Consider the following 22,647-nt stretch of genomic DNA (forward strand, 5'->3'; position numbering starts at 1 on the left):
GAAAAACCCACAACTAACATCATCCTCAATGGGGAAAGACTGAAAGCTTTTCAACTAAGATCAGGAACAAGGCAAGGATACTCACTGTCATCATTGTTATTCAACATTGTGTTGGAAGTTCTAGCCAGAGCAATTAGAAAAGAAAAAGAAATACAAGGCATCAAACTTGGAAAGGAGGAAGTAAAATTCTCACTGTTTGCAGATGATATGATACTATATGCCAAAAACCCTGAAAACTCCACAGCAAAACTACTAGAACTAATAAATGAGTACAGCAAAGTGGCAGGGTACAAGATCAGCACTCAAAAATCTGTAGTGTTGCTATACACTAGTAATGAGCAATCTGGGGAGGAAATCAAGAAAAAAATTCCATTTACAGTTGTAGCCAAGCAAATCAAATAATTAGGAATAAATTTAATGAAGGATACAAAAAACCTATACAAAGAAAATGCTAAAAGAAATCACAGAAGACCTAAATAAATGGAAGGGTATACCGTGTTCATGGATTGAAAGAGTAAATATAGCTAAGATGTCAATTCTACCTAAGTTGATTTATGGATTCAATACAATACCAATTAAAATCCTAAAAACTTACCTTGCAGAAATAGAAAAACCAATAACCAAATTTATTTGGAAGGGCATGGTGCCCTGAATAGCAAAAAATATCTTGAGAAAGAAAAATGAAGTCATACATACAGATGATGAAATATTATGCATCTGTAAGACAGAATAAAGTCATGAAGTATGTAACAATGTGTATAGACCTTAAGGACATTAAACTGAATGAGTTTAGCCAAAACAAAAGGACAAATACTATATGGTCTCACTGATATGAACTAACATTAATGAAAAAACTTGGAGAATTTCAGTTAAGAACAGAGGTCATCAAGAGATAGAAATAGGGTAGATATTGGAGCTGAAGTGATACAATTGTGTAACAGGACTGATTGTAAAAATTCAGAAATGGATACCAGTATACTACCTGATTGTAGCACAATAATGTAAGTATGTAAGTTCTCTGAATGAACCTGAATGTGAGAAAGATAGAGGGAAGAGGGCTGGGGTGCACATATAAAACCAAAAGGAAAGATAGATGATAAAAACTGAGATGGTATAATTTAGGGATGCCTAGAGTGTACAATGATAGTGACTAAATGTCCAAATTAAAAAATGTTTTTGCATGAGGAAGAACAAAGGAATGTCAATATTGCAGGGTGTTGAAAATAGATGGTCATTCATGTTTTAAACTTCAATTTCTGTATGAGACTAAAGCAAGAAATGTTTATTTGGTGCAAAATTTGTATTTTGACTAGTGCATTTCCTAATTTAACTTATATGCAATTTAATTGAACACCATAAGTACATGGAGCCTTGAATAAGACATGAGATTTTATTGGTTTTCCCAGGTTAGTGCAATGCCCCAATAAAGCCCAGAGTGATTTGAACAGAGTATAAAGAAGTTTTTGCAAAGTCCCCTTGGAGGAATTGGGAGAAAGGGGGAAAAATTCAACTTCCCCATTTGGAGAATTCCTGACTGCTTGTGAGAACAAGCAGTGGGGACAACCAAATCAATAGGCTGAGCCTTTGATCTTGGGAATTGCCCCTTTAGAAACTTATCCCTGCAAAGGGCAGGCTGAGCCTACTTAAAATTAGGCCTAAGAGTCATGCCCAGAGAGAGATATGGCCTCTTTCTCAGCCAACATGGCAAGCGAACACACTGCCCTCCCCCCTCTAAATGGGACATGACTCTCAGGGGTGTAAACATCTCTGGCAACATGGGAAAGAAATCCTAGGATGAGCTAGGACTTGGCATGAAGGGATTGAGAAAACCTTCTCGACCAAAAGGGGGAAGAGAGAAATGAGACAAAATAAAGTGTCAGTGGCTGACTATTTCAAACAGAGTTGAGAGGTTATCCTGGAAGTTATTCTTATGCATTATATAGATATCCCCTTTTTAGTTTATGGCGTATTGGAGTGGCTAAAGGGAAGTACCTGAAACTGTAGAGCTGTGTTCCATTAGCCATATTTCTTGAAGATGACTGTATAATGATATAGCTTTTGCAATGGGACTGGGTAATTGTGAAAACCTTGTGTCTGATGTTCCTTTTTTTTTTTTTTTTTTTTTTTTTTTAAAGGAAAGACAGAGAGAAGGAAGGAAGGATAGAAGGAAGGAAGGAAGGAGGAAAGGGAAACATTTTTAAACATTTTCTTGTTTTTATTGTATTCTGTTTCTCCGTTTTTGTTACATGGGGTGGGGCCGGGAATCGAACCGAGGTCCTCCGGCATAGCAGGCAAGCACTTTGCCCGCTGAGCCACCGCGGCCCGCCCTCCTTTTATCTATGATATGGACAGATGAGTAAAAAATATGGATAAGAAATAAACAAATAATAGTGGAAACAAAGGTTAAAATAAATTGAGTACATTGAAATAGTAGTGGTCAATGAGAGGGAGGGGCAAGGAGTATGACATGTATGAGTTTTTTCTTTTTGCTTTATTTTACTGGAGAGATGTAAACGTCCAAAATAATGATCATGGTGATGAATACACAATTGTGATAATATTTTGAGCCAATGATTGTAACCATGTGAAGGATGTTTTTATGTTTGTTTGTTGTTTACAATAAAATGTTTTTTAAAAAGTGTTGAATCATCATCATTATTATTTATAAATAACAATTTTATGCTTCTTTCTTTATGTGCTCTGTGTAAGAAACATTTGCTTGTGTCTAGGTCTCAAATACTTTCTTCTATGTTTTCTACTATATGTCATTTAAATTTAGGTTTTTACATTTAAGTGAATGGTCCATTTTAAATTCATTTTTATGTATGGTGTAAGGCAAGGGACAATGTTATTTTTTTTCTGTACCTATTTCCAATTGAATCATCACCATATACTGAAAAAGACTTTCCTCTATTGAAATGTCTTGGAGTTTTGTCAAATACAAAATATATGTGGATTTATTTCTGTTTCATTTGTCTATTTGTCTTTCTTTTGTTAATATGGAGCTGTCCTTATGTAGTTTTAGAGCAAGTCTAAAAATCGGTTAAGGTAAGTTTTTTTTTAAAAAAACCACCTTGTTTACACTAGTCCCCTTGCAGTTCAATAAAAATTTTGTGATTGGTTCATCAACACCTTCAAAAAACCTTTCATGACTTTGATTGGGATCACATTGAATCTATAAATCAATTTTGGAGAATTTCTGTTTATATTATTTGGAGTCTTTGGATCCATGAACATTGTTTATCAATTGTGCTAATTTGAAATGATGTATGTACCCTAGAAAAGCCATGTTTTAATCCTAATCCCATTTTATAAAGGCAGCCATTTCTTCTAAACCCTAATCAGCATTGTATGTTTGAAACTGTAATTAGATCATCTCCCTGGAGATGTGATTTAAACAAGAGTGGTTCTTAAGCTGGATTAGGTGGAGGCGTGTCTCCACCCATTTGGGTGGGTCTTTATTATTTCTGGAGTCCTATAAAAAGGAAACATTTTAGAAAATGAGAGAGATTTCTGAGAGAGCAGAGAATGACATAGCCATGAGAAGCAGAGAGTCTACCAGCCAGCAACCTTTGGAGATGAAGAAGGAAAATGCCTCCCAGGGAGCTTCATGAAACAGGAAGCCAGGAGAAGAAGCTAGCAGATGACACCATGTTCACCATGTGCTCTTCCAGATGAGAGAGAAACCCTGACCGTGTTCACTAAGAGTAAAACCCTGAACTTCATTGGCCTTTGTGAACCAAGGTGTCTTCCTCTGGATGCTTTTGAGTGGACATTTCTATAGACTTGTTTCAATTGGGACATTATCTTGGCCTTAGAACTGTGAACTAGCAACTTATTAAATTCCCCTTTTTAAAAGCCATTCAATTTCTGGTACATTGCATTCCAGCAGCTAGCAAACTAGAACATCTATGTCTCTATGTATTTTTGTTTTTAATTTTATTGTCACCTCTTAATAGGTTACAGGGCCTGGCTTGGAAGTTCAGAATTATGGACTCCAGAAAGGAACATTTTACTTGTTTTTTTAATTATACTTTATTCTTTCCTGGAAAATAGCAACCTGGGACAGCTGTGTTTAAAACTTTTCTATGTACAATCTATATTTTCTTTAGACATATCTGCTTAATGGGACCAACATGTCATAATCATGGTACAAAACACCAAATTCTTTTAAATCTCATATTGATTCTATAATCAAATCAATGAAAAATTCCATATCAAACTTCCAAATACATCTTTGCTTGGTGCATGGGATTTGTTACTGCTTCATTGTATTCACAAATGTCCCTAAAACAAATCTCAAGCCCCAAAATAGCTTCCTGTTTTTATTGTATTCCATGATTTAGTGATTCTAAGTTTACTGAGAATGAGTTGGAAGGCATTGCCTCCTTTTTTAGTTAGATTATTGATTTGAGATCTCTGTTCAGTTTTAAATTAAGCATTTAAAACCATAAATTTCTCTTTAAGCCCTACTTTCATTGAATCCCCTGTGGTTTGGTATTTTGTGTTTATGGTTTCATTCATCCTACAGTAATATCTTGTTTGTTTTTTCTTTCACCCATCAGTTGTTTAGGAGTGTGTTGTTTAATTTCCATATATTGGGGAACTTCTCAAATTTCCTACTGTTTTTTGAATTTTGAATTTTATCCCATTGTGACCAGAAAACATACATTATATGATTTCACCTTTTATATCATTGAGTCTTATTTTATGGCCTAACATATGTCTATCATGGAGAATGTTCCATGAGCACCTGAGAGAGTGTTTATTCTTCTGTCATGTGCTGGGATGTTCTGTAGGTGTCTGTTAAGTCTTATTGGTTTATAATGGTGTTCAAGTCTTCTCTTTTCTTGCTAACTGTGGTAGCTGGAATTATGCACCCAAGAAAAACAGGTTCTTAATCTTAATCCATTCCTCTAGGTGTGAACCCATTTTAAACAGGACCTTTTTTTAAAAAAAAAAACTTTTTTATTGTATAGTATAACATATCTACAAAGCAAAGAAATAAAAAAGCAATAGTTTTCAAAGCACTCTTCAACAAGTAGTTACAGGACAGATCCCAGAGTTTGTCATGGGTTACCATATGATCCTCTCAGATTTTTCCTTGTAGCTGCTCCAGAACATTGGAGGCTAGAATGAATATATGTTTTAATCATCACTTTTTATGAAAAATAATATATCTACAAAAAAGCAATAAATTTCAAAGCACCCCACAACAATTAGTTGTAGAACATATTTCAGAGTTTGGTATGGGTTGCAATTCCACAATTTTAGGTTTTTACTTCTAGCTTCTCTAAGGTACTGAAAACTAAAAGAAATATCAATATAATGATTCAGCAACCATACTCATTTGTTAAACCCTACCTTCTCTGTATAACTCCACCATCACCTTTGATCTTTCTCCCACTCTTTAGGGGTATTTGGGCTATGCCCATTCTAACTTTTTCATGTTGGAAGAGCTTTCAATGATGAGTTGGGAGATGGAACTAGCTAATGTTCTGAAAAGGCTAGGCTCTCTAGGTTTCAGAATTTATCTGGTCCAGGGACCCATAAAGTTACCCTAGTGCATGGTACCTTTGTAGAATCTTATATATTGCCCTAGGTGTTCTTTAGGATTGGCTGGAATGGTTTTGGTTGGGATTCAGAAAGTTATGATAGGTGGCAATATCTAGCTTAAGTTTGCTTAAGAACAACATCTAGAATAGCCTCTTCACTCTATTTGAACTCTCTCAGCCACTGATACTTTATTTGTTACACTTCTTTCCCCCCATTTTTTTAGGATGGCATTGTTGATCCCACAGTGCCAGGGCCAGACTCATTCCTGGGAGTCTTCTCCCATGCCACCAGGGAGACTTTCACTCTTGGATGTCATGTCCTTCATAGGAGGGAAGGCAATGATTTTACTTGCAGAGTTGGGCTTAGAAAGAATGAGACCATAACTGAGCAACAAAAGAGGTCCTCCAAAGGTGACTCTTAAGAACATCTATAGGTAGGCAAACTTCTCCACTATATACATAGCTTCACAAGAGCAAGCCTTGAGATCAAGGGCTTGGCCTATTGCTTTGGGTGTCCCTAATGTTTGACACAGTATCAGGGGTTTCCCTGTTGATAAAGTTTAATAGTTCCATATTTTTTTGCCATCCCTCAAGGAACTTTGCCAAAACTTTTTTATTATCTGCTTAATGTATTCTAGGATATATCTAGGTATTACATTAAGCTATACAGGATTAAAGGCCCTCATTTTTATTTAGGGCTACCTGTGTTTCAATTGTTTAAATGAGCTATCTAGATGAGTTGAGTTAGATTATGTACTAAAGGAAATTTAGGTTCTAGATAAAATAAACTTTTCTTCCTTTGGTGTCAAAGAATAAGTGAGTTTCCAAAATATAGACAATGCCTTCCTTACCCCTGTGTTCTGAATTACCTTAATTCTGACCTGATTGCCTTTGTTCTTTTCCCTAAATACCAGGCTATACATATATAAAACAGCCTCTAAAAATCCAGAAATAATAATTACCATTCTGGACAGAAAGTGACTGCTACAAGAGCTTACAATCTAGAGCTCTGTTTTCTTATAAGCATTTTCTAAATGAGACAATACAATAATTACTCTTTCATTTCTGGCTTATTTTGACTCAGCAAATGCCCCATAGGTTCATTCACAAGGTTGTATGCCTCACAACTTTGTTCCTTTTTGTAGCAGCACAATATTTGATCACATGTATATATCGTCATTCTGCAATCTACTTCTCAGTCAGTGCATCATTCTGCCATATTTACCATGGTCATATAAGTGGAGTCATACAGTATCCATCTTTTTGTGTCTGGCTTATTTCACTGAGCATTATGTCTTCAAGGCTCATCCATCATGTCATGTTGCTTCAGGACATCATTTTGTCTTACTGCTGCATAATATTCCATCATATGTATATATCACATTTTGTTGATCCACTCGTCTGTTGATGGGCACTTGGATTGTTCCCATCTTTTGGCAATTGTGAATAATACTGCTATGAACATCAGTGTACAAATGAATGTTAATGTCACTGCTTTTTAGCTCTTTTGTGTATATACCGAGTAGTGCTATTGCTGGGTCATAGGGCAACTTGATATTTAGTTTCCTAAGGAAACACCAAACTATCTTTCATAGTGGCTGTACCTATTATACATTCCAATCAGCAGTGAAAAAGTGTCTCAATTTCTCCATATCCTCTCCAACATTTGTAGTTTCCTGTTTAATAGCAGCCATTCTTTTAGGTGTGAGGTGGTATCTCATTGTAATCTTTCCCTTATAGCCAATGAAAAGGAACATCTCTTCAATGTTTTTGAGCAATCTGTTTTTGATCTTCAGAAAAATGCCTATTCATATCTTTAGCCCATTTTATAATTGGGTTGTTTGTTCTTTTGTTGTTGAGTTGTATGATTTCTTTGTATAGACAGGAAATCAAACATTTGTCCGATATGTGATTTCCAAATATTTTCTCCCATTGAGTTGGCTGCCTCTTCACCTTTTTGTCAAAGTCTTTTGAAGTACAGAAACATTTGATTTTGAGGCGTTCCCATTTATCTATTTTCTTTTGTTGCTTGTGCTTTGTTAAGTGTAAAGTTTAGGAAGCTACCTCCTATTACTAGGTCTTGAAGATGTTTCCCTACATTTTCTTCTAGAAGCTTTATGGTGCTAGTTCTTACATTTAGGTATTTGATCCACTTTGAGTTAATTTTTGTGTAGGGTGTAAGATAGGGGTCCTCTTTCATTCTTTTGGTTATTGATATCTGGTTCTTCCATGCCCAATTATTGAAAAGACTATTTTGTCCCAGTTCAGAGGATCTGGGGGCCTTGCATCAGTTGATCATAGATTTGGTGGTCTATTTCTGCACTCGCAATTCTATTCCATTGGTCAATACTTCTGTCTTTGTTCCAGTACCATGCTGTCTTGACCACTGTGGCTTTATAATAAGTTTAAAATTAGAAGGTATTAATCCTCCCACTTCATTCTTCTTTTTTTAGAGTGCTTTTAGCTATTTGGGGTTGTTTTCCCTTCCAGATGAATTTGGTAAATAGCTTTTCCAAATCTTCAAAGTAGGCTGTTGGAATTTTGTTTTGTACTGCATTGAATTGCAGATCAATTTGGGTAGAATTCGCATCTTAACTATATTTAACATATCTATTCATGAGCAGGGAATGCCTTTCCACTTATTTAGATCTTTGATTTCTTTTAGCAAAGTTATGAAGTTCTCTGCGTACACATCCTTTCCATCCCTAGTTAAGTTCATTCCTAAGTACTTGATTCTTTTAGTTGCTATTTTGAATGGATTTTTTTTCCTTAACCAACTCCTGTTGCTGTGAACATTGGTGTACAAATGTCTGTTTCTGTCACTGCTTTCAGCTCTTTTGGGTATATACAGAGTAATGCTATTGCCAGGCCTTAGGCAGCTCAATATTTAGCTTCCTAAGGAAATGCCAAATGGTCCTCCATAGTGGCTGTACCATTATACATTCCCACCAGCGGTGGATAAATGTTCCAATTTCTCCACATCTTCCTCAGTTAGGTCATTGTTTGTATTTAGAAATGTTACTGATTTTTACACTTTAATTTTATATCCTGCCACCTGGTTGAATTTGTTTATTAGCTTGAGTAATTTTGTTTAGATTTCTTAGGATTTTCCAAGTATAGTATCATGTTATCTGCAAATAATGAAAGTTTTACTTCTTCCTTTCCAATTTGGGTGCCTTTTTTTTTTTTTGTCCAGCCTCATTTCTGTAGCTAGAACTTCTAGTACAATGTTGAATAATATGGTGACAGTGGGCATCCTTGTCTTGTATCTGATCTTAGGGGAAAAGCCTTCAGTCTCTCTCCATTGAGTATGATGCTATCAGTTCTTCATATGTGCCCTTTATCATTTTGAGGAAATTACCTTTATTCCTACCTTTGAAGTGTTTTTATCAGAAAAAGATGTTGAATTTTGTTGAATGCTTTTTCAACATCAATTGAGATGATCATGTGAATTTTCCCTTTCAATTTGTTAATGTGCTGTATTACATTAATTGATTTTCTTGTGCTGAATCATCCTTCCATTTCTAGCATAAACCCCCACTTGGTCGTGGTGTATAATTCTTGTAATCTGTGATTGTATTCAATTTGCTAGTATTTTCTTGAGAAGTTTTGCATCTGTGTTCATTAGGGAGATTGGCCTGTAGTTTTCCTTTCTTATAGCATCTTTACCCGGTTTGGGTATTAAAATGATATTAGCTTCATAAAATGAGTTAGATAATGTACCTTTTCCCTCAGTTTTTTGGAAAGTTTGAGCAGGACTGGTGTTAGTTCTTTTTGTAATATTTGATAAAATTCACCTGTGAAGCCATCTGGCCCTGGGCTTTTCTTTGTAGGAAGATTTTGATGACTGATTGAATATCTTTGATTGTGATTGGTTTGTTGAGATCTTCTATTTCTTCCTAAGTCAGTGTAGCTTGTTTGTGTGTCTCCAGGAATTTGTCCATTTCATCTAAGTTGTCTAGTTTTTTGGCCTATAGCTGTTCATAGTATAATCTTATGATTTTTTTTATTTATTCAGGGTCTGTGATAATGCACCCCTTCTCATTTCTGATTTCATTTATTTGCATCCTATCTCATTTTTTCTTTGTCAGCCTTGCTAGTGGCCCATCGATTTTATTGATTTTCTCAAAGAACCAACTCTTGGTTTTATTGATTCTTTCTATTGTTCTTTTGTTTTCCCATTTATTTAACTCTGCTTTAATCCTTGTTATTACTCTTCTTCTATTTGCTTTGGGGTTAGTTTGCTGTTTTTCTCAAGTTCTTCCAGGTGAGCAGTTAAGTCCTGAATTTTTGCTCTTTCTTTTTTTTTTTAATATAGGTATAGAGCAGTAAATTTCCCTTTCAGCACAACCTTTGCCACAACACATAAGTTCTGATATGTTGTATTCTCATATTCATTTGTCTTCAGATAGCTGTTAATTTCTCTAGCAATTTCTTCTTTGACCCACTGGTTGTTTAAGAGTGTGTTATTTAAACTCCATATATTTGTGAATGTTCTTATTTTTTGCTGGTTATTGATATCCAGCTTCACCCCATTGTGATCAGAAAAAGTGCTTTAAATAATTTCAATGTTTTTGAATTTATAAAGACCTGTTTTGTGTCCCAGCATATGATCTATCCTGGAGAACGTTCCATGAGCACTAGAGAAGAATGTATATCCTGGTGTTTGTGGGTGTAATGACCTCTATCTGTCTGCTAGGTCTAATTCATTTATCAAGTTGTTTAACTTCTCTATTTCCTTGTTGATCTTCTGTCTGGTTGTTCTATCTATAGAGAAGAGTGGTGTATTGAAGTCTCCTACTATTACTGTTGAAACATCTATCACTTCCTTCAGTTTTGCCAGTGTCTGCCTCAGGTACTTTTGGAGCTCCTTGATTGGGAGCATAAACATTTATGATTGTTATTTCTTCTTGGTGAATTGTCCCTTTTATTAATATATAGTGTCCTTCTTTGTGTCTTATGATGTTTTTACATTTAAAGTCTATTTTGTCTGATATTGATGTAGCTATTCCTGCTTTCTTTTGGTTACAGCTTGTGTAGAACATCTTTTTCCATCCTTTCACTTTCAATCAATTTGTATCCTTGTGTCTAAGATGACATAACAGCATGCAGTTGGATTATGTTTCTTTATACATTCTGTCAATTTGTATCTTTTAATTGGTAGTTTAGTCCATTGACATTCAAAGTTATTTACTGATAAGGCATTTCTTGAATCTATCATCTTATCTTTTGGATTTTGTCAGGTATATATATTCTTTTCCCTCTTTCTCTTTTCATCCTTTAATTACCCTTAGTGGTACTCTTCAATTCTGTGCCTTCCTCCAGATCTCCCTCTCCTGTCTTTTTTTTTTTTTTTTTTTTTGGCAGAACTCCTTTCAGTATTTCTTGTGGGGCCCATCTCTTGTTGACAGATTCTTTCAGGATTTGTTTGTCTATGAAAATTTTAATCTCTCCCTCAGTTTTGAAGGACAGTTTGGCTGAGTACAGAACTCTTGGTTGGAAGTCTTTCTCTTTCAGAATCTTAAATATATCATACCACTGACTTCTCTCCTCAGTAATGCCAGTGGAGTAGTCTGAACTCAGTCTTAGGTGGTTTTCCTTGTATGTAGTAGATTGTTTTTCTTTTGCTGCTTTCAGGATTTTCTGCTTCTCTTCAACATTTGACAGACTGATTAGTATGTATCTTGGGGAAGACCTATTTGGATTTTATAAACCCTTAATAAGGGTTGGAAAATTTCCCCTCATTATATGCTCAACTAATCGTCCTATCCCTTTACTGTTCTGTTCTCCTTCTCCTTCTGGGGCACCAATGATTCTTATATTTCTGCTCTTTGTTTTGTCCATCATTTTCCTGAGATTCAATTCAAAATTTTCCATCATTTTGCCATTTGCTGTTTTGATTGTTCAAAATTAGTTGTCCTTTAGTTTGCCTATTTTTCTTCTGCCTCTTCAAATCTGATGTTGTGTGTTTCTAATATGTTTTTTATTTGATCTACAGCATCTTTAATCTCTGTGATATGTTATTTTTCTATTTATTCTTTCAAGTTCCTCTTTATGTCCTTCTAGCATCTTCTTGTTCTCCTTTATGTCACTACCCATCCCATTTATTTTATTTAATAGATTTATAAGAACATCTTTGATTAGCTGTTCCAAAGTCTGTGTCTCCTCCAGTGTTTTAATTTAGTCATCAGGCTGGGTTATATCTGTCTGCATCTTGATATGCTCAGTGATCTTCTGTTGTCTTTGCAGTATGTAAACAGCTTGGTTGGTTTACTTTGTAAGTTGATTTCCTTCATAGTCTAAAGCTTTGTATTTGCAGGATGGATGTGAAGCAAGATGCAATGCATGGGGCATGACACAACGGTGCAGTGATGCATTATAGCACAGGTATAGGCACAGGTTGGGGACACTACGCTGGTGCCTTTGATCATGGAGTGCATGTCACGGGGTTGTAGAGGTGTGGTGCAGGTGCTGTGGGTATGTGGTGCAGCTCAGAAGACCTTGGAGTGCAGGAGCAGGGTGAGGCATGGGGGATACAGAAGTAGAGCATTCCTAATCCTGGTCTCCCCATCCGTGCACTCACAAGGGCGCCAGGCTTCCATTTGGAAAGGGGGGCACTAGGGTGTCTCACCAACCAGATGGTCTCTGGTTCTCTTCATCTCAGTTCTTAAGCTTTTGCAACCAGGGCATCCTTATATGGTGCAGATGACCTTCCTGGGTCACTTATACCCTAGAATCACCATCTCAGTCACCTTTTCAATCCCTTCTCCAGCTGTTCCTTGGAGTAGGAATGAACTCGACCTATCCTATTCCCCCATCTTCCCAGAATTCTCTATTCTGCCATCTTCCTGGAACGCTGGGTCCAGCCCTTTTCCAGTATTTTGTGCTGTCTGACTCAAAAGCCCTCTTTTTTTCATCAGCCCCACCCTTTCTCTGTTAGGGCAAAAACTCCTAGTTAATGCTTACTACAGGTTTATCTGATCTGGGGGCCTATTTTTAGTAGTCAGAATTTGATAATTAATTCCACAAGTGGAACTTGGCTGAGCTAAGTTCTTGCTCTTAGTAAAGTCTGTTTCCTTTCCCCTTGGGGAACCAGGCTGCCATGCCTGTGGGGTAGGGATGTTGGCCTCCGTGGCTTGGGGGACTTACAGTTCTTTGTGGGGTCTCAGCCAGTCTAGCTTGTCTAGACAGGTGTATGCCATGTGTCTGGTTGCTAATGTAGCCCCAGAAGTTGTTCTGTACTGTTCCAGGCTATTTACTAGCTTCTCTGTAGGACAAACTAAATTCCACACCTCACTAAGCCACCATCTTGCCCCCATCCCTTCCATAATTTTTTATGAGAAATTGGAACTTAATTTTATTGAGCACCCTTATATGTGATGGATAGTTTTTTCTCTTGCTTTCAGAATTCTCTCTTTGTCTTTGGGATTTGATGTTCTGATTAGTATGTGTCTTGGGGTAGGTCTATTTGGATTTATTCTATTTGGAGTATTTTGTACTTCTTGTATGTGTATATTTATGTCTTTCATTTGAGTTGGTGAGTTTTCAGCCATTATTTCCTCAAATATTCTTTCTTCTCCTTTTCCCACCTTTTCTCCTTCTGGGATACCCACGATGTATATGTTTGTGCACTTCATGCTGTCATTCAGTTCCCTGACACCCTGCTCAAATTTTGTCCATTCTTTACTGTGCTCTTTTGTCTATTTGATTTCAGATGTCCTGTCTTCTAAGCCATTGATCATTTCTCCTGCCTGTTCAGATCTGCTGTTGTATGCTTCTAGGGTATTTTTAATCTCATCTATTGTGTCTTTCATCCCCCTCCATTCTGTTTCTTTTTCTTTGCGTGCTTTCAAATTCTTCTTTATGTTCACCCATTGTCTTCTTAATATCCTGTATCACTTAAGTCATATTTTCCTTCATATCCTTGAATTGGTTCAGGAGATTCATTTGAACATCTTTGATTAGTTGTTTCAAGTTCTCTATCTCCTTTGCCTTTTTAATTTATTCTTTTGACTGGGCCATATCTTCCAGTTCCTTGGTATGGCTTGTAATTTTTGCTGATATCTGGGTCTCTGATTATCTTGTTGAGATTATTCTGAAGGTTGGTTTCTCTCTCTTGTCTAGGATTTTGTTTTTGTTTTGGTTTGTGTTAAGGCTCTTTGACTCATTGTTCATTAGCATTTCCCAACTATATCAGGGCTAATTTTGGCTGGGAAATACTCATGCTGGGAATGCAGACCAGTTCCAAAGGGCTCTGGGGAGAGGTCAGGAAAGATGCCAAAAAACCTTTTTTCCAGGTGCAGTCTTGTGCAGCATCTTATGCTATTCACCAAGAAGCCTTTTTTTTTTTTTACTTTTAAAAAGAGAATTTATTAAGTTGCAAGTTGCTATAAAAATGTCCAAATTAAGGCATTCAAAGACATATACTTTGGTTCAAGAAAGGCCAATGGGTCTGGAACACCTCTGTCATTTGGAAAGGCATGTGGCTGGCATCGCTGGGGTCTCTGGCTTCTCCCTTCAAAGGACTTCCCTGGGGGCATTTTCCTTCTGCATCTCCAAAGGTCTCTGGCTGTGTGGGCTCTGTTGGCTCTGAAGCTTTTTCCAAAATTGTTCCCTCTTACAAGGCTCCAGTAAGCAATCTTACCTTGAATGGGTGGACAGACATCTCCGTGAAAACCATCTAATCAAAGGTTATCATTCACATTTGGGTGTGTCACATCTCAGTGGAAACAAAAAAATGATACCACTCAGAAATACTGAATAAGGATTAAAGGACATGGATTTTTCTGGGGTACATGACAGTTTCAAACTGGCACAATGAATGAGTGAGTAAGTGAAAAGGAGACTACAAATTTCCTCTTTGTATACTGATTTCATTAAACAATGCTTTCACTTGTTTTACTGATTATAAATTTGATCTTTTGAACATCCAACCCACCCTTTTTTTGTCTTTTACATGAGAATATCCTAATATACTTAGTGAAGTGTTGAAATTGAGATATAGCATAGTTTGAAAATTTCCTCTTTAGGAATTTTATCATTAAGGAATATGATTTTGTCATAATTTGTTCTTTTTTAAAACAGTTTTTATTGTTAAAGATAACATATATACAAAGAAAAGAAAGAAAGGGCAATGATTTTCAAACTACAGTTCAACAAATAGTTACAGAACAGATTTCAGAGTTTGTTATGGGTTACCATTCCTCTATTTCAGGCTTTTCCTTCTATCCACTCCAAAACACTGGAGGCTAGAATTTTTTTTTCTTTTTTGTGAAAAATAACATATATACAAATAGGCAATAAGTTTCAAAACACATCACAACAATTAGTTGTAGAAAAGATTTCAGAGTTTGGTAGGGGTTACAATTCCACAAATGTAAAAACCTAAAATGGTTTTTACTTAGGTAAAAACCTAAAATGGTTTTTACTTCTAGCTGCTCTAAGATAGTGGAGACTAAAGGAAATATCAATATAATGATTCAGCAATCATATTCATTTGTTAAACCCTACCTTCTCTATATAAGTCTATCATCACCTTTGATCTTTCTCCCACTTTTTAGGGGTATTTGGGCTATGTCAATTCTAATTTTTTCATGTTGGAAGGGGCTGTCAATATGGGATGGGGGATAGAACTAGTTGATGTTCTGGAGAGTTTGGCCCCTCTAGGTTTCAGGACTTTTCTGGTCCAGGAACCCACCTGGAGGCTGTAGGTTTCTGGAACACCAAGAAGCCTTTTTGATGGCTTTCTGAAAGAGTGCTTTCCAAGCTTGCATAGCAGATGGTGCTCTTCTGCAACCTATTGTCCATAGCTGTAAAACAGCAGGTATTTTTTTTAGTCCTTTTGTGTTTCTGCCTCTGATGTGGTTCAAAGCAATGGCACAGGTGGTGCCGTCCAGTAAGGATGAAAGCAGCAGGACAGAGTGGTTTAAATTTTCCAGCTAATGGTTGGCTCAGTACTAGGCCACGTTCCCTTCTGTTCCTGGGGAGGGGGACATCCATGACTCTCCAAGTCCACATCAGCCTCCCAGGCAGGGACCAAGCTGGCCAGAAGCTGTTTGCCTTGAGGAGATGGATGCCAGGAGCTTTGGGCACCTAAGTTACTCACAGTTCTTCATAAAGTTAGTTTCTTAGTCCTGCTCTTCTCTGGATGTTGTGCAGTATTCCCCTGGTCTCTGAAGCCCAGAACAGTTGTTTCAAGCAGTTTCTGCCTGTCCGTTAGCTGTTTGGGGGAGAGAAGTGAGCCCTGCAACTCCCTATTCCACCATATTCCCAATGGTAGCCCAATTTTTAATTCAGTTCTTTGCCATCTTATATTGACTGACAAGAGTTCTCTATATATCTGAATGTGGGTTCTTTGATATATGTATTGCAAATATTTTATCGATTTCTGTGGTTCACCTTTTTGTTCTCTTATTAGTTTCTTTTGAATAATAGGAGTTTTGATTTCTTATGAAGTATAAATCAGCAGTTTTTCTTTCATGTTTTATACATTGTATGCTCGAGCTAAAAGAGTTTTGCTAGCCCTGATGTCTCAAAGATTTTCTTCTATGTTTTCCACTGAATGTCATGTAAGTTTATGTTTTAAATTTATGTTACGATATATTTTGAGCTAGCTTTTCTGTATGGTGACATGTAAGGGACAATGTTTTTTTTTCCTATCTACTCTGAATTTATTAAGGTCTATGATTTCTTTTAGCAATGGCTTGTCATTTTATCATGTACATATCTTGAACATCATTTGTCATAGTTACTCATAAGCAGATTGCATTTTTGGCCCTACTGTAAAGGAATTTTTTAAAGTTCCTTTTCCAAATCTGCAGCTAGAATATAAGAACATAATTAATACAATCTTGTGTCCTGCATCCTTGCCAAATTCATTTCTTATTTCCAGTAATTTTTTGTTGGATTCTCTGGAATTTTCTACATAAACAGTCATCTGCAAATAGGAACAATCTTGCATCTTCCACTCAAATTTTATGTGTTTTATTTTATTATTTTGCCTTATTGCAATATTAAGGCCTCAAGTCCAATGCTGAAGAAAAGTGGTGAAAGCAGAAATATTTGTTATTTTTCCACTCTCAGGGGGAGTAATGCCAGCTTGAAAGGTTGGCTGTACAATCTTGATTGGTATCTGTATTAGTTTCCTGCCACTGGAATAATCAATCACAAACTTAGTGGCTTAAAATCAACACAAAATCTTGTAACCCACAGTTCTGTAGGTCACATTTCCAAAATGAGTCATAGGACTAATATCAAGGTACCAGAGGTCTGTATTCTTTCTACAGACTCTAGGAAATGATCCATTTCCTTGCCTTTCCCTGCTTCTAGAGGCCCCTGAAAACACTGGGTTATGGACCAATCCCAAATCTGCCACCTCTCTGGTTTTCCCCTTCTTTCTCCCTCTTCCATTTATCAGGGCCCTTATCATTACATGGCCCACCCACATAATTCAGTAAAATCTACCCATCTAAAGGTCATCTTATAATAACTTTAATTTCACCTGAAACCTTAATTATCATTTGCCATATAATTTAACATATTCATTGGATCTGGGAAGTAGGACCTTTACATTATCTTACCTATTGCAATGCCCTTTAGCAGTTGGAGGAAGTTCTCTTCTATTCCTTGTTTGCTGAGAGTTAGAACAATTACTTCTTTACACTTAAAACTATTCAGATTTTCCTTTTCTTCTTGTGTTAGTTGGGTAAGTTGTATTTTTTAATAGAAAATTTCCAATTCACCTAAGGTGTCAAATTTCTGGAATAAAATGGTTTATAGTATTGGTTTATTAGTATTTTTACATTTGCAGAATCTTTTAATTTTGATATTGTTGATTTGTGTTTTCTCTTTTTTTCTTGATCTGTCTAGCTAAGAGTTTATCATTTTGATGACCTTTTCAAAGGATGAGCTTTTGCTTTATTAATTATCTGCATTGTCAGACTATTTTTCTGAATTTATTATGTATTTTTTTTGGCATGGCCAGACACCGGGAATCGAACCCAGGCTCCGGCATGGCAGGCGTGAGCCACCGTGGTCTGCCCTAGTATAAATAGTTTCCTTCTTTATACTTACTTTATAATTGCACTGCTTTTCTTTTCCTACCACTTGAGGTGAAAATGGAGATCATTTATTTTAGAATTCTGGTTATTCAAATAATTGTTGTCTCATGAAAGTTATCATTTATCTCTTAATACTTCAAGATTTTATACACTGGAGTTTCACCAGTTGGATTATGATGTGTCTAGGGATAGGTTTCTTTGAATTTATCTTAAGAATTTGCTGAAGTAGTAAATCTACAAATATGTTTCATCATATTTATGAAATTGAAGGTCATTACTATTTTCCAAATAATTCCCTTCCCTAATCACTTTCCCCTCTTGCATCTTGATTTGCATTTTGACTATATGTAAGTTTGACCTTTTGATTTTGCCCAACAGGTTCTTGAAGCTCTACCAATATCTTTTAACTAACTTCTCTCTGCTGTTATATTGGTGTATTTTCAAATTCATGAATCTTTCCTCTTCTTTTAAGTTCATCTGGTGTGTTTTCAATTGCAGATATTATGCTTTTCAGTCTTAAAACTTCCATTTTGTTATGTTTAAAAGTTGCTATTTACCTGCTGAAGAAATCCTGTTGTTCTATTCCCTTTGAGTTTATTTTCCTTTACCTTACTGAACATAGTTATAATAGTTTAATTAAACTTTGATAATTTTGAAGGATCCTATAATTTTATAGGATCTCTCATTGGCCACCTGTTGATGGTATTTATCCCTTAGAGTTGCACACATTTTCCTGGTTCTTTGTTGAATAATTTTTTAACTGTTTTGGACTGCGTGAGTATTATGTTGTTTTCCACTATAACCCTCCTGTCATAATCTGCTAGAGAATGTTGACCATTTTTTTAGAAGGCAGTCAACCTGGTTAGGTTTAGCATGTAGTTGCTGTTTCATTGTCTATGTATGATGGTCCAGATATCACCAATGTTAATTTGGATCTTTGCCATACATACTCAGGGAATAGGCTGAGACAACTTTAGGGAATTTCTTTCTGTGGTTGTCTCCCATTGAATTTCCCATTCCACACTCTGTGCCCTTCAAGGGCTACTTCTTCTGTTTCCCCAGGCCAGAAAAATAAGTCTTCTCTTCTGAAACTCAGACGACTTATGTGACATTGAAAGAGAGAAAGAAAGCACAAGAGATCATAAGAGGAAAAAATTGGAAATCACCCTCCTATAGAACACATCTCTAGGTTCTGGCTCCTCTCCAATATTTATGTGGTTTTGTTTACTTTCAGAGTCCTTGGGCAGTTGTTTTTAACATTTTGCCTAAATTTTAGCTTTAATCAGTGAGAAGAAAGGGTTCTGACATAATGGACTGGAATTTATACATTGAATTATTAATTTCAAATTTTAATTTGAAAAAAATTATTTGATTCATTTTCATAAATACTTAGCTGACTTAATAGTTCTTTAATATTTGCTCATGTTTTAAATCTCTTAATTATTCCATTTGTGTTATGCTTATATTATGTGTATGGTTTTGCCAATGTCCAGAGTATTAGAGAGCTAATTTGGTTCTCTTTATTTTCTACAGAAACTAAGTTTTTGAATGGTCTGTAAATGTATATTTTGTGATCAAGTATACCAGATATTAATTTTGAGAATTTTTCAAGAGGAATTTTCATTTAATTTTCACCTGCTCTGGAGCACTAAAAATTGAGCATTGGATAGTCTGACATGACACACATTTGTTAAAATTGAAGTCCAAACCTACACAAAGGAAAACTTTCATCACCAGCCAATCATGGCAGAAAATAACTGGTTTCATTCTCTCCTTTGCTACCTGCCACTTTTCATCTAATCCATATTTTCTTTTGAGTAGATATTTAAAGGTCTTTCTGTGAGTCTCTCAATTCCAACCTTTCACCTGTATGGACCCAAGACCTTGCCTGTCTTAGAGTAAATAAATGTCAATTATCTGGGTTATCAGTGAATGCCTCAAAGGAAGCATAGGCTTTACAGTTTGCTTAAATTCTGGTTCTAGAACTTCTTCATATTGGACCCTGTGATTATACTTATCTTTGGAAGCTAACTTAGGAATTTAAATGAATGTTTCTTAGTTGATCCAGAATTTAGAGCAGGAAGTTTTCAGATTGATGACTCTTTCATGTAACTGAGAGCAACAAAACTGACATTTATACATGGAAGAAATGTGATTTGCAGACTCACTTCATGCAAAAAATGTATTGGAGAAAAATATGTTTGGTGCAAAATCCTGACCTTGTGATGTTTATATTCTGTACTGTATCTGATATGCTATAACAATAATAATATTACATCATATTTTTAAAAGCTGAAATAATGCCATATCCAACATTGTGATAGTCATGTTACTAAGGAGATACTTTAATGGTTAGAATTTTTAACGTTCTATTTTCCAAATCTAATATGTAGAATCAAAAATCTGAATTCATCTATTCTTCCTCCATCTGCCTAAGTTCTTTTTTGAGTTTACATGTAATTTATAAATTTTTTATAAGGGTTAAAAATTTTTGAAAATAGATGGATAATCCCTACTTGTTATTGTTGTGTTGATTTTGCTGATGTTATTTAATTATGTCTGTATGGCAAAGCAGGGCTTTTAATGAAATGTGTATAGGTTTTCTGTAGCCTTGCACATGCTTAATGTTTAAACATTTCCTCATAAAATATATATGTACATATAGTGTAAACATAGACATATATATCCACAAGTTATTTTAATTAGTAAAGTCTTCAGATTGTCAGGGTTTTATCTTCTCTGTTTTTCAATGTTGTTTTCAATAGCGTTCTCTAAATGTATTTGAAATACAGAAAATGGTATTTAGAGCAGAAAACGAAAACACATGGGAAATTATCACCAAATTGATCCCCAAATGTTTCTGTCCCCTTTTGTAATTCGTCCTCCTTGCCACTCCCTGCCTCCTTCCTCCATACCCATCTGATCCCTGATATGTTTCCAGTCATTGAAAAGTTTTACACTTGGTAACAATTCTGATTCTTATGAGTTTGATTTGAAATATTGACCCTTATATTATTGCAGGGAGTTATAGAGCTATATTATCTATTATTTACTTGCCAGCCACATGTATCATAGTAAATAAGTTTACCAGAAAAATCTAACCCCATATAGTTCAGTGAACTAAGAGAGCATATCCTATACCTGGCAATTAATCGTTCTGAAGTCAGTGCTTTGTCTCATCTTGGCAGCAGTTTTCTATCTCTGAATAATTAAACATTTCTTATCCTTCCCCCACATGTGTTTTAAGAACTTGATTACTCGCCTTTCAGTTCTGATTAGCACCAAAGGACGGACTGTGGCAAAGCTGCTGCCCACAAGCATCTGGAGACACAGATGAGCTGGGCTATTGCTCCATGACAGTCCTGAGGGGGAAGAGATGAAGCAGTCCCAAAAGTCCATGAACGCAAAGAAACTCTTGAGCAGCAGAATGGTCTGGGCGGCCCTTTCTTCTGGAGATGCTCTTGGAGAAAGCTAGTTGCTGTGAAGATGCTGGGACCGCCTCTTGTGCCCGCACAGGAGACCCACCGTGTATCCACTTGAAAGGACCACGAGCCCTAGAAGGGAGACATCTCGGAATGTTGCCAATGTGAAAAATGTGAACCTCAAGTTGTAGCTCATCAGACAAAGAGAGCAGGATTTAGTGACAAACAGAAGACTGGCTGAGGTTACGCTGGGGTGGCAACAGTGGAGGTTAAGAAGCGACCGCCAATAGATATTGAAGACCCATAGGAAGAGAAAAAAACACGGGACGTCATTTGAGGATTTATGTTTGAACATGGCCAAACAGGAGGTTCGGGGGCTGAGGGGACGGCCTGGAGGACACTCAGCAGGCAGGTGGTAGAGATGGAGAGGCCCCCCCTCAACCTGTGCAAGAAGATGACTGACTTACACGTGAGGCCATTCCAGAAACTCTGAGATGCAAAAATGTCCGTGGCAATGAACCCCACGGTCAGCTGCAGTACCACGTGGATGAAGGCCAGGTGACTGGTGGGCAGGTCAGTGGGCTTCAGCCTGTGCTCCAGAAGGAAAGTGAGGACATGGAGGAGAAGAAGGACCATGTTGGCTGAGACCCCAGTGGCTATCTGGGAGTAAAAGACATATCTTATGGGAATAAAAATGAAAAGTTCATTGTTTTTATTCATTTCTGTGAGGCAAGAGAAGCATAGAGTAAATGTCTGAGAGAAAAGCAGGAGAAAGTATCTTTATCACAAATCTCACTACCTTCATGTGTCTTGATCAACACTATGGCCATGGTCAGACTAGGTGGTTTCACCAGATGCAAAACTTCTGAATCTTCATTACTCAAGTTCAGTTTCACACTCCCTTGGAAGCCGCCACCAGTCTCCCTAGCCCACCACTTCAAAATCATGGCTGGATTCTGAATCCCATTGCTGGGTTCCCACAGGACCTGAGTATTTCTCTACATTGTAAATTACCTTACTTTATGGAAAGGGTTTCTTATTTACATGCCATTCTTGAGTTGTTCAGGTGCAGCAATGATGTCTTATGCCTTTGTATCTGTAGCACCCTGATAAAATGCTGGGGTCTGAGCACAAGCTTCCCATTTTTGTTGAATTGGAGTCAGGGGATTTCATAAAAGTGGAAATAAGACTCTTTCAAGAAGAGTATCAATGGGAGTAGCCATGCACAATTATATTATCTCAGTGCTCAATTTGTCAAGTCTATTTATTGTGAAACTGTAGTAGTTAGGTTCAGTGTCAGCTTGACCAGGTGATGGTGCCCAGTTGTCCTGCTGTTGTAGATTTAAATCATCAGCATATGGAACTCATCTATGGCTGGTTACGTCTGCCGTAAACTAAAGGGAGTGCCTTCCGCGATGAGTTACATTAAATTTAATTCACTGGAGGCTGAAAAGAGAGATTGGAAGAGAGCTCAGCAGAGCTCAGCAGCCCAACACACCTTAGCTCAGAGCTCAGAACTGGCTCAGACCCAGACATTTAGAGATGCAGAAAAGACACACCCGAGAGAAAGCCATTTGAACTCAGAAGCCGGGAGAGAAGCCCAGCAGGCAA

The 22,647-nt window shown here is 36.6% G+C and overlaps 1 pseudogene; it reads right to left on the minus strand.

Moving 5' to 3' along the window:
• Positions 1-20,760: 20,760 nt before the first annotated feature.
• Positions 20,761-21,781, minus strand: LOC143646033 (vomeronasal type-1 receptor 90-like; annotated as a pseudogene).
• Positions 21,782-22,647: the final 866 nt, after the last annotated feature.

The sequence above is a fragment of the Tamandua tetradactyla genome, chromosome 9 (genome assembly GCF_023851605.1).
Source record: "Tamandua tetradactyla isolate mTamTet1 chromosome 9, mTamTet1.pri, whole genome shotgun sequence".
In the NCBI taxonomy this organism is placed as follows: Eukaryota; Metazoa; Chordata; class Mammalia; order Pilosa; family Myrmecophagidae; genus Tamandua; species Tamandua tetradactyla.